Genomic DNA, 12,764 nt, shown 5'->3' with positions numbered 1-12,764 from the left:
AAAGACTTAAATTACTTTACAGTTGATAGAAGGTACTCACCCTTTCCTGGAATGTAAAACTTCCTAAATAGGCACTATTTATGCTGCCATAGTATCTGGCACATAGGAAACACCCAAAATTTACTGAATCAGCGCAATGCCTAATTTTCTACAGGTCCCATTTTGAAACATCTAATAAGCTTTTTCAATTTATCCAAAACTCTGATTTATATTTTAAAAAAATGATCAATGCTTGTTTAAGGGAAAGCATGGAGAATAAAATCAAGAGATCTCAGTGAATTTGCTGATAAGAGAAAGCATACCCTTGTTAAGTAGGACAAGCAGAATTTATGGAAATACACATTCCTGATTCAGTAAGGAATCTCCTTCAAGTGGAGAATTCATTTTCTCTCAAACCTTAATGTATAATACCTGATTTATATTAAAAGTTTGTCCATGACTGTGTGACTTCTGCTTCCTTAGAATTAAGAAGGGGAGGCTGTAAGAAGTGATGAATGTGATGAAAACAAAGAAGCATGGAAAGATCTACATGAACTAATGCAAAGTGAAGTTAAGGAGAGCCAAGAGAACAATATACACGATAAAAAACAATGGAAATGGAAAAAAAAACCATCTAAAATAAAAAGTAAATATAGCGAAATTATAGAGGGTAAGTATAGTCTGAAAGAAGAGATATAAAATGCCCCCAAATGCCCCTTTAGAGAGGTGGGAGACTCACAGGCGTTGCACATTATTAGACATGTGTTTGGATTTTTTCAACATACTGATGAGTTGTGCTGATTTTTCCCTCTTTTTTCTTTTTGTCTTTAAAAATATTATAGCCCTCTAAGAAGGGAAAGAGGAAGGATACTGGGGTAAACTATGATGATATAAAAAAAGACATCAATAAAAATTTTTTTTAAAAAAAAGAGGATGCCTATCATAAAGAAAATTAGCACAGAGAAGGTGAGAAGAGTTCTACTTGAAAATATGATAAGAGGGGCAGGTAGGTGGCACAGTGAAAGAGCTCTGGCCTTGGAGTCAGGATGACCTGACTTCAAATCTGGCCTAAGACACTTGGCACTCACTAGCTACGTGACACTGGGCAAGTCACTTAACCCTGACTGCTTCACCAAAAAAAAAATGATAAGAACAAAGAATAGTATTTAAATAAAGCTAACAACATGGATGGAAGTATGTGTTGAGAACAAGAAATGGGTTTGCACTCAGAAACAAAGGTTTAAGAGTTCCCCTAGCACCTGAATATACCTTCTTAAAAAGAATGTTATTGTTATTATTTCTAACTGAATTTTGTTTAGCCATAAAATACTTTCAACAGGAGGTTTATCAATGACTTCTCTAGATGCCACTACTTCCAACCACCACCAAATACTATACTTTTACTTTGTATATGGTTTGTATCTATGTTTATATTATTTCTCCCAACAGGATATAAACAATTTGAGGCCAGGAATTTTTTTTGTTTGTTTTTGTATCTTCATATAATAAACACCAAATAAATTCTTGCTGACTGAATAAATAAAAATACAACTGTTTATAAATTGTTCTACTACTCTCTGTATATGAAAAGATCGCTAACATAGTACTCATACAACAAACATCTTCTGATGAATTCCAACCCCTTACAACAGAATAAAATACCAAATCACCAGGGATTTCTGCGGTAAAATGCAAAAAACACAATATGATTAGAGGTCAGAAAACACCTGAGTTCCATTTCTGGCTCTTCTACTTATTTATCAGAATGGTCATGTAACTTTTCCCTTTCTATAAAATCAGACCAATACACCCATGATCTAGCTTGCAGAGCTAGTATTAAGGATTAAAGGAGTATAATATTTTTAGAAGCACTCTATGAACAATAAGGCACTATTCAAATATAAAAATATTACTTAGTGAATATTCATCCATTATACAGAAAGCTAAATAAAAGGGTTACTTTATGTTAAATTCTGTTGCCTACTGTCCACTTACAATTAGTTATACTGTCACACAAATATAGAAGGTATGGGAAAAGGGTTAAACAGATTAATTTTAAAAGCCTGAATCCAGGATGAGTTAGCAACAGGGTCATTAGTACTAAAGTTTGATTTCAGGAAGCTAAATTACTTCACATTTTGTCTTAAATATATTTTAAAATGTGTTTTTGTTGTTCAGTCATTTTCAGGCATGTTTGACTCTTCAGGACCCCATCTGGGGATTTCTTGGCAAAAATACTGGAGTAGTTTGCCATTTCCTTCTCCAGCTCATCTCACATATGAGCAAAGTAAGACAGACAGGGTTAAGTCACTTGCCCAGGGTCACACAGCTAACAAGCATTTGAGGCTAGATTTGAACTCAGGAAAATGAGTTTTCAGTCTTTCCAAAATGTCTCTTAAACCTTTCGTGCAAAAGTATGATAATTTCCTTTAATTTGGAAACACATATTATTGGAAATGTTAAAATTTCATTTTTATGTTTTCATAAAACCGTGTCAGAAGTAAAACAGTTAAGTGGGGAAAAAATGTTTGCGGCTAATTTCTTTAATACAAACCTGATATTCGAGATATGTAAGGAATGATTCAAATATATAACAAGACCCATTTTCCACATTATATAAACATATAAAAGGATATGAACAAGCAGCTCTCAAAGAAGTTTAAAGTTTAACTATTAACAACTACATGAAAAAATGTTCCAAATTTCTCATAAGAGAAATGCAAATTAGAACAGCTGAGGTTCTACCCATAACCTTTAGATTCAGAAGAATGACAAAAAAGGAAAATGATAATTGTTGAAGGGCCTAAAGTAATAAAGACAGAATAATCCACCATTGCGGCAGTGAACTGGTAAAGGTATTCTGGAAGACAATGTGGAACTCTACCTGAAAAGTCATTCAACTGTGCACACTACGTATATACCCCAAGGAAATCCAAGACAGAAGGAAAGGAAATACAACAATTATTCAGCACTTTTTTTTGGGTAAACCCCTAGAAACTAAAAGAGCTGCCATGATAAACTGCAGAATGGCTGAATAAATTATGGTATATAACCTTAAGGGCATATTATTTTAAAAAGTGGTTAAAGGAGTAGAATCAGAAAAATCTGATAGAATTTGTATGAGCTCATGCAGTGTGAAGTGAATAGAATCAGTAGAACAAGTTATACAATGACTATAACACAGATAGGACAACAACATGAAAGATTCAAGAACTACGATCAATGCAATGACCAACCAGAGTTCCAGAAAACGAAGACGAATCATGAATGGAGGCAGAATGAGACATACATTTTCAGAAAAGGTCAATGTGTGGATTTGCTTTGCTTTACCATACTTCTTACAAAGGAGAACTTTTTTTGAGTGGAGGACCACTCCTGTAACTACAGGAGGTACAAGTGATTCAATAAAAGAATATCACTGAGACAGTGAAGTGACCAAAAGCAAGTTGGAAAATTTCACACAATGACTACAATAATGTTCAGGAAAACAATTTTGAAAATATTAAGAACTGTTGAAAGCATGATCAATAGAGACTAAAGCCAAGATGGCTGCCTGGGAAGCAAGACCACCCAACTCCCACACACCTACTTCAGCTGTGTTCAGAAGCAGAAAGAACAGAGAGCCTCCCTGAGAAAACCCCAAGGGGCTCAGAAAGCCTCAGATACACGGTGGGATTTTCAATGCCCCTTAAAAGCCCTGGGGAGTGGCAGCAACCAGTATGGGGCACAGCACTCAGGGACACTGTGGAGGGTGAACAGAAATGGTATTTTAGAAAGCTTTTAAAGCCCATCACAACCTTGCCCTTTTCACCTTTTCAATTTTCTTAACACCTAATTATCCCAGTAACATCAGTATCCTTGCTGTTCCTCAAACAGGGCACTCCATCTCCTGAATCTGGCCATTTTTAATGGTTGTTCCCCATGCCCGGATTTTCTCTTCCTTTGGGACAAAGGAGGAGAGGAAGGAGTCTCCTGGCTTCCTTCAAGTTCCACCTAAAATCCCACCTTCTAGAAGAAGCCTTTCCTGATCTCCTTTAATGCTAGCTCCTTCCCCTTGTTCATTATTTTCAATTTATCCTACATGGATCTTGTTTGCACATATCTCCTCCACTGGAATATGAGCTCTTTGACAGCAGGGACTGTTTTTTGCCTTTGTATCCGCAGTGCTTAGCCTGGCATATAGCAAGTACTTAATAAAGTGACCGTGACTTGACTTAGGACAGATCCCTGGGGAACACTCATGCAAACGTAGTGGGGAAAAAATGATCACAAGGCAACTGAAAAGTAGACAAGCAAATAGAAAAATAGGGCCCATTTTCCAGTGAATGCTATCATCCTCTTCTCAAATCCCTTGACAAAATCTTCTATCTTTCTTCCTTTACTCCACTCTGACAAAGAGGTGACTTTTCTCCTAACCAAGGCCCTTCGATCCCATTCTCTCCTATCTTCTCAGATAGGGTAAACCTATCGATCGTCAATCATCCTGTTTCTCTTTAATAGACCATATCTACTGATTCCTTACCTACTGCCTAAAAACACACCTTCATCTTAAAAAACTCACTACAATCCCTTCAAGTTATCATCCTATATATTTCCTCCCTTTCTCAGCCAAACTGCTAGAAAAAGATTTCTATACATATTGCTTTAATTTCCTCTCTTCTAAACTCTGTGTAATCTCTGGCTCCTTACTTTACTCAACCTGAAACTGCTTTCTACAAAGTTACCAGTGATCCATTTGTCAAGTCTGATGGTCTTTTCTCAGTCCTCATTTCTTGACCTTTCTGTATTTGTCACTTGCTGACTACTTTCTCTGGGTTTTTGTGACATTGCTCTCTTTGTAGATAGGATCACTAGGATCATTACACAATCTTGCCCCTTTATCCTATTGTACCTTCAAACATTTCACCTATATGCTTCCTTCTCTGCTCTAGCAGAGAAGGTCTAAGACCTCTTAACCTCACACTTGGACTATTGCAATAGCCAGTTTGTTAGACTCCCTTTCTTAAATTTTTCCCCACTCCAGTACAGCTGTCAAACCGATCTTTCCTAAAGCACCCTCTGATGGTCAACCCACCAATTTAATTAACTCTAGTGGTCTCCTATTATCTCCAGAATCAAATATAAAATACTCTGGTTAGCTTTTAAAGCCCTTCATAACTTGACCCCCTTGATTCACATTTCCAATTACCTTATACCTTATTCCCTTCCACATATTCTATAATCCAATGACACTGTCCTCTATGCTATTCCTCACACCTAACACTCTACCTCCTTACTCTAGATTTTCACTGGCTACCCGCTACCCCACCCCCATGCCTAGAATTCTCTTCCTCTTTATCTCTGCTTCCTACTTTACTTGGATTCTTTTAAGTCTCAGCTAAAATCTCATTTTCTACAAGAAGCTTTTCCCAATTCACCTTAATGTTAGTGCATTCCCTCTCTTGATTATCTCCAATTTATCCTTTATAGATATTGTTTGTACACAGTTGTTTGCATGCTGTGAGCTGGACCCATTAGACTGTGAGCTCCTTGCAATTAGAGACTGTCTTTTGCCCTTCTTTGTATTCCCCCTATGCCAGGTACATAGTACGCCCTTAATAAATTCTTGTCAAGAGGCAGCCAGGTGGCAGAGTGGAAAGAGCATCAGCCCTGGATTCAGGAGGACCTGAGTTCAAATCCGGCCTCAGACACAAAACACTTACTAGTTGTGTGACCCTGGGCAAGTCACTTAACCCCACTGCCTAGCCAAAAACAAAAACAAAAAAAAAATAAATTCTTATTGATTGCCTAATCCCAATTATGGATATAACTGAAGGCTCTGTAAACGTCCTCTTCTATTCTCTCTGTCCTGGGCCCTCTTCTGTACACATCCTCTTCTATTCTCCCTGTCCTGGGTCCTCTTCTCTCCCAATAATCACTCTTGGTAACCTCATCAACTCCCAGGTTTAATTATCCTCTCAATGTAGATGACTCACTGATCTATATATATCCATGCCCAGTCTCCCCAGGAGCTTCAATTCCTCTTCATCGATATCCTACTGGACATTTCAAACTGGATATCCCAGAGACATCTCAAACTCAATATGTCCAAAACAGAACTTATTATCTTTCCCCCTAAACCCACAGTCTTCTAAACTTCCTTATTTCTTTTCTTTTTTTTTTTTGGCAATTGGGGTTAAGTGACTTGCCCAGGGTCATACAGCTAGTAAGTGTCAAGTATCTGGTCTAATACCAGATTTGAACTCAGGTCCTCCTGACTTCAGGGCCAAGGCTCTATCCACTGTGCCACCTAGCTGCCCCCACTTTTCTTTTTTTTTTTTAAGTGAGGCAATCAGGGTTAAGTGACTTGGCCAAGGTCACACAGCTAGTATGTGTCAAGTGTTTGGTTTGAGGCCGAATTTGAACTTGGGTCCTCCTGACTTCAGGGCCGGTACTCTATCCACTGTGCCACCTAGCTGCTCCTTAAATTTCCTTATTTCTGTCAAAGGCACTACCATTCTTTCAAATCTCCCAGGTCTGTAACCATCCCAAAAGTGGGATTTGAACTCAAGTCCTATTGACTCCAGAGCCAGTGCTCTTTTCACTACACCAAGTGAACAGACAAGAAGTCGAGAACAGAAGTGGCGAGGACCAGAGATTATGTGAATTGAGAGAAATATGAGAGATGCCTTGGATGCAGAATAGACAACTGGTAGGATATGGGAGAATGTGGGGAGAAATAATATTACTCTCCTCCATACACTCTAGGTTCCAGCCAAACTGGTCTCCTAGGCCAATCCCTCAACTTGTACTTTTGATCCCCTCCTATCTCTTCAGTGGATTACCTACCTCCTGTCCCCACCCCCAATTTTCTCTTAAAGCTATGCTCTCTCCCTCAATTACATTTATTTCCCCCACCCTCAGAAAAGCCTCTTTTTGATCGTACCACCCCCCTCAAACTATTGCCTTACCTTTCCTCCCTTTCATAAACTACTCAAAAAGCTATTGACTTTGACTTCATTTAGTTCCTACTTCCAATCTCTTTCAATCAGACTTCTGACCTGATCACTCAGATGAAACTGCTCTCTACAAACCAATAACTGCCGAATTCAACAGCCTTTTCTCTATCTTCATCCTTCTTGACAGAAGCATTTAAAACTGTTAATCATCCTTCTCCTAGATATCCTCTCTTCTCTGCATTTTCATGATTGCACTCAGGCTTGGTACTCCTACCTTTCTAGCTGCTTAGTTCTTCATTTCTTCTTCTGAATCAACACCCATATTCCACCATCTAACAATGGTTGTACCCCAAGATTCTGTCTAGAGGTCATTTCTCTTCTCTCTATATACCTTTTTGGTAATCTCAATTGTTCTTTTGGGTTCATTATCTCTCTTCAAAAGACTTACCTATATATATCCATCACTACACAGACCGTCTCCCTGAGATCCACTTCCATATCAAATTGCCTTCTGAAATTTTCAAACTGAGTTGTCCCATAGGCATTTCAAATTCAACATGTAACACATCCAAAAAAGAACTCAGTTGCCCCTCCCAACCTTAACTGCTTACCCTGCAAACTACATGTCTATTTCTGTAGTGGGTACTACTATCCTTGGTTATGGCTTAGATCTGGAAGGACATGTCATTTAATCCTACCCTCTCATTTTACAAATGAAGAAACTGAGACCCAAAGAGGCTAAGTTACTTGCTCAAGGTCACACAGACAGTAAGGGTCAGAGCTGAAATGTGAACCCAGGTCCTCAGATACCAAATCCAACATCTTTTTCCCCATTGTATTCTGTTTCCCATTATACTCACACATGCACCAGTAGCTCAGATCCTCATCATCCCTAAGCTGGACCACTGCAATAGCTTCCTGACTGATTTCCCTACATTATCTCCTGCTTCTCCAATCCATCCTCCACACAGAGAGTTGCCAGTAAAATTCCTAAAGCACAAGTCTTAACTCTATCACTCACTCTGCTCAGAAAGTTTCAGTGGTTTCCTTACTACTTTTAGACTAAAATACAAATTCCTCTGCTAAGCATTTAAAGGTTTCATAATCTTGCTACACTCTACTATTCCAGGATTGTTATGTATTACACTCTTTCACCGTCTGTTCCAATCAAACTAGCCTACCTACCTCATATACAATATTCTATCTCCTTTCTGCCATGTCTAGAATGCACTCTCTCCACACTTCAGCTCCACATCTTAGGATCCCCAGCTCACAAGGTACTCATATACTGTTGGTGGAACTGTGAATTGGCCCAACCATTCTGAAAGTAATTATGAATTAAATTTTTCAAAAGGTCACTACTGGGACAGTTAGGTGGTGCAGTGGATAGAGCTCCGGCTTTGGAGTCAGGAGGACCTGAGTTCAAATACGGCCTCAGACACTTGACACTTATTAGCTGTGTGACTCTGGGGAAGTCACTTAACCTTGACTGCCTCACCAAAAAAAAAAAAGTCACTGAAATGACCATATCCTCTAACTCAGGGATACCACTGCTAGGCATATACCCAAAGGTCAATGACAGAAAACTCACTCACGTATAAAAATAATCAGTTGGATTCTTAATTCTTGGTTCCCAAAGGCTATGTCACTTTTTGTGGTAGCAAAGTGCTAGAAACAAAGCATCTGACTATCAATTAGAAAACAGCTAAACAAACTGAGATACAAAGATGTAAAGTAATACTACTGGGTCAAAAGAATCAATGTATACTAAGAACTCAGAGAAGCCTGGAAAGACACAAACTGATGCAGAGTGAAGCAGAACCAGGAAAACTACACAAGACTATAATAATGTAAATCGGAAGAATAATAAAACAAAATTAAACACTATTTAATGATAATAACCAAGCTTTATCTTGGAAAAGAACTGAGAAAATGTGACTCCCTTTCCTGGAAATGAGGAGAGCCATAGGGGTGTGAAATATTACATAAACTGTCTGTCATACACTGTCAATATATCGGTTAATTTTGCTAAACCGCTTTGTCATCTTTCTTTTTAAATCTACATTATAAGGGATGGCTAAAGAGCAAGAAACCAATTCATATAAGAAGTACAACTTTATAAAACAAAATAAATGAAAGACCTAAGAACTACAGTCAACAAAATGACCAGTTACTACTCCCAAAGAAAGATGAGTCATTTTTGGCAGGGGCGAAATGGATTGGAGAGAGTTTCACTTTCAGACACAGTTAATGTGTGCATTTATTTTGAATGATACTTATGTTATAATGTGAAGGTTTTTATTTTCCAGGAGAGGGGGAAGGAATTTTTCGGGGAGTGACAGAGGAAGAAAAGATGGAGCATCAATGAATCATTAAAAAAAAAAGTAAACAGAAGTTCACTTAGAAGAGGCACCAACAAGCAGAGCAGCATGGGAATCACAATGTTAAATTTGAATTACTTGCCCCCCAAAAGTTGTACATACTATAAAAAAATATAGAAAACAAAAGTTCAATTTCACATATAACCCTCTTTTTTGTTCTTTGCATATTGCAATGTTCACCTTTGCTTATGTTTACTAGCTTCATAACAAAAATAAAAATTTAATTTAAAAGAAATGTGTCTCAAGGTAGAAGCTTCATATTCTGAAATGCATGTGATATAAAAAAAAAGGCATCAAGAAAAAAGGAGGAAAATAACCCTAGGTCCTATCAATGCTCAGCTCAAGTGCCAACTTCCACTAGGCTTTTCCTGATCTTCAGCTTTTAGTATCCCTTCAAATTACTTTCTTTTTTGTTTGTACATATTTTGTATTTACTTATATGTGTAATGTCTCCCTGATACAACGTAAATTCCTTGCAGTAAGAAATGATTTCTTATTTTTTTAATCTCTTATCTCTGGAGCCTAACATAGTACCTGGAACACAGTAAACAGGTACTTACTAAATTTTCTAACTACAATATAAAAACCAAATAAAATCATGTTAAAGTAGTTTGTCAGTAAAGAATTTCTAGACTCAAAACAAACAGCAAAGCATTGTGGAAAAAAGGCTAGACCTGAATTGGGTTTGAATTATAGTTGCAGTGTTTACTGTGTGAACATACAGGTCATATAATTCTTTAATGCAGAAAAGAGTTGTACTTTACAATAGCTTTGTAAAGTATTTGTTTGCAATAGCTTTCTAAAGTATTTGTTTGCTAAAAATACATGATCATTAACTTTGTTATCATTATTATAAAACTTCTTCCACAAAGTCCTATTCCAATCACATTCTCAAGTTATGTCATTGAAGAACCGTCTATGGCAGTTTTTACCTTGGAAAAGCTCCAGGTAACAGATTATGAATGCTGTCTAAGTATCTGCCTAGTTAAGTACAGAGCAGCTCACTCCCAGCAAACTGGCTATTTGGTGAATTCTTTGGCCCTAACAACTATTATTATGAATCTCATCCAAATGATGCAAGGGAAGAGTGTTAAGAGGAAATAAAAGCACCTTTCTCCAAGTAAACATAAAAGCCACTGCTGGTAAGGCTCTAGAATTAAAAGCGAACTATTTTTTGTTTGTTTTTAGTCCTTGCCTCCCCTAGTTGATTCACTAACTGAAAAAGGTCTATTATTCAGTTCAACTGACAATGCTTCTGAGCACTAATGGAGAGCCCAGGGCTAAACTAACAAAAAATAAATTACAGTACATGTCAATAGTAAATGAAGACAGTCTGGTTCATATATCAACATCTTATCATTTTCCCCATGCCTCACATTTCATGGACAGTTCCCTCAAGAAGTTTTCACTCAAGGCGCCCACAAGACAGAAATTTTAAGTAGGTCACTAATACTCTGAATACCCTGAAGACACCTAGAAATCAGTGTTCAATCATGCTGGATCCTATCTGGGACTTTCTTGGCAAAGACACTTTCTTCAGGTCATTTTAGGAAATGAGTAAACTGCAGAAAACTGGGTTAAGTGACTTGCCCAGAGGCACACAACCAGTAAAAGTCTGAGTGCAAATTTGAACTGAGGGAGACGGAGGGAGTCTTGCTGACTCCAGGCCATTTTATGCACTGCACCACCTAGGGGCCCTATTTAGAAAGATACTGGGGTCCAAATGCAAACCTAAAAACAAGACTGGAGAGAAGCAACAAGGGTGAAATGGTAAATCAGGGCTCAGGGAGCATCTTTCAAGACTTCACACTGCCAAGGTATTACCTAGAACCTGGGGTCCTGTGAATTATTTTTTAAAATATCTTTTACTAACTACTTCAATATAACTGGTTTCAAAACAGCTACGTAGCCCAGTCCATACAGCACTGGACTTGAAGTCAGAAAGACCTGACTTCAAATTTGGCCTCAGATAGTAACTAGCTGTGTGACTCTAGTTAAGGCAAATGAGCGTCCTCAACTGTAAAAATAAGGATAGTAACAGCACCTACCTCCCCGGGTGGTTGTGAGGATCAAATGAGATAACTTGTATCAAGTGTTTTGCAAACCTTAAAGAGCCTTTGCAATACTATCTTATTTTATGCACTTAAAATCATTATTTGGAGAAGGGGATCTATAGTCTTCACGAAACTGCCAAAGGGATGTAAATCCCCAGATCTAGAACCTTCTAATCAATCAATAAGTACTTACTAAGAGGCGCCTCTGTGCTAGCAGGGCCTGGGCATACAAAACTGAGTCAAGTTCCTTGCTCTCCCAGAGTTTATCTTCTGAGGAAATCAGCCTCAATTCCAAGAGAATGGTGTATCTACAGTCCCTAGAGCATGGTGGGTGGGGGGTGGTGTGCGTGCCCAGGAGCAAGAAACCCCTCCCATCACCCAGCCCCCAGGGAAAGTGCTGAATGAGCCACACAAATACTAGCAATGACTATTCTAGGAGATCCAGGGGGTGGAGCATCCCTACCTTGGGGACCCAGACCCACGTTCTCTAGGAACTGGGAGGATCGCCGCCTCTCTCCTTCCCTAGTAAAGCAACATCCCCTCCATCCTCCCTGGTCAGCGAGCACCCCCGCGCCCTTCCTCGCCTTAGCTCCAGCTCCCAGTGGACGCAGAGCCCAGAGCGGCCTCTGCCGGGCCCAGCCCCGCCCGGGGAGATGGGGGGGGTCAGTCACGGCTGGGGAGGGAGCGCCCCGTCCCCGCACCTGTCCCGGTCCCCGGCCATCACCTGTCCGCCCGGCCGCTTCTCCCCGCGCTGCCTCCGCTGAGCCGAGCCTCCCGCCGCGCCCCGAGCCGGCCCCGCTGCCAGCAGCTGCCGCTGCCGGTCGTCCCTGGAGCCGCCGCCACTAGAAAGAGAAAGCACCGGGTCCCCGGTTGGCGACTCCAACAGCAAAATGGCGGCTCTGTGTGCGTGAGCGACGCCGGCTCAGCTCCGGGAGACACGGGGGCGGGGCCAGGGCGCGAGGGGGCGGGGAGCGAAGGGACCCCGCCCCCACTGCCCGCGCGAGGCAGTCGCGAGGCCCACCCGAGGCTGGTGGGGGCGGGGCAGGGAGGGAGCGACAAGGGTACTGGGGAAGGGGAAGAGGAGAGGTTCGGAGGAGGACGGGGAACTTGGAAGGGGAACTAGGAGAGCACGTGGGAGGGAGGGAGGGAGAGAGTAGGAGGGGGATGGAGGGGGAGCAGACGAGGATGGAGAAGGAAGAGGGCCCCTGAGGGGCAAGGGGGAAGCGAAGACTTCCTGAAGGAAGGAGTGGGGGGGGGGATGGCCTGAGAGAGGAGAATGGGGCCGGAGGAAGGCAGGAGGGAGAAAGGGAGTTTCATAGTGGATGCTGGGATGCTGAGAGTTGAGGAGAAGGAGTTTAGGGAAGGTGGGGAGTGTTGGGCTAGGATTGAATAATACCTGACCTTGTTACAGT

General features: G+C 40.4%; 1 protein-coding gene across 1 annotated transcript in view; it reads right to left on the bottom strand.

Annotated features, from left to right (window-relative positions):
- The window catches only part of PRPSAP2 (phosphoribosyl pyrophosphate synthetase associated protein 2), a 71,191-nt gene extending 58,906 nt beyond the window's left edge, over positions 1 to 12,285 (bottom strand). Inside the window, exon 1 of the mRNA XM_021004595.2 lies at positions 12,077 to 12,285. The gene's annotated coding sequence lies outside the window, so the exon portion shown is untranslated. The remainder of the gene's footprint in view (positions 1 to 12,076) is intronic.
- Between the last annotated feature and the right edge of the window lie 479 nt (positions 12,286 to 12,764).

The sequence above is a fragment of the Phascolarctos cinereus genome, unplaced genomic scaffold (genome assembly GCF_003287225.1).
Source record: "Phascolarctos cinereus isolate Bilbo 61053 unplaced genomic scaffold, phaCin_HiC Scaffold_4;HRSCAF=312, whole genome shotgun sequence".
Taxonomy (NCBI): Eukaryota; Metazoa; Chordata; class Mammalia; order Diprotodontia; family Phascolarctidae; genus Phascolarctos; species Phascolarctos cinereus.
Note: the sequence above shows the minus strand (reverse complement) of the source record. Positions and strands in the feature narration are given on the sequence as shown.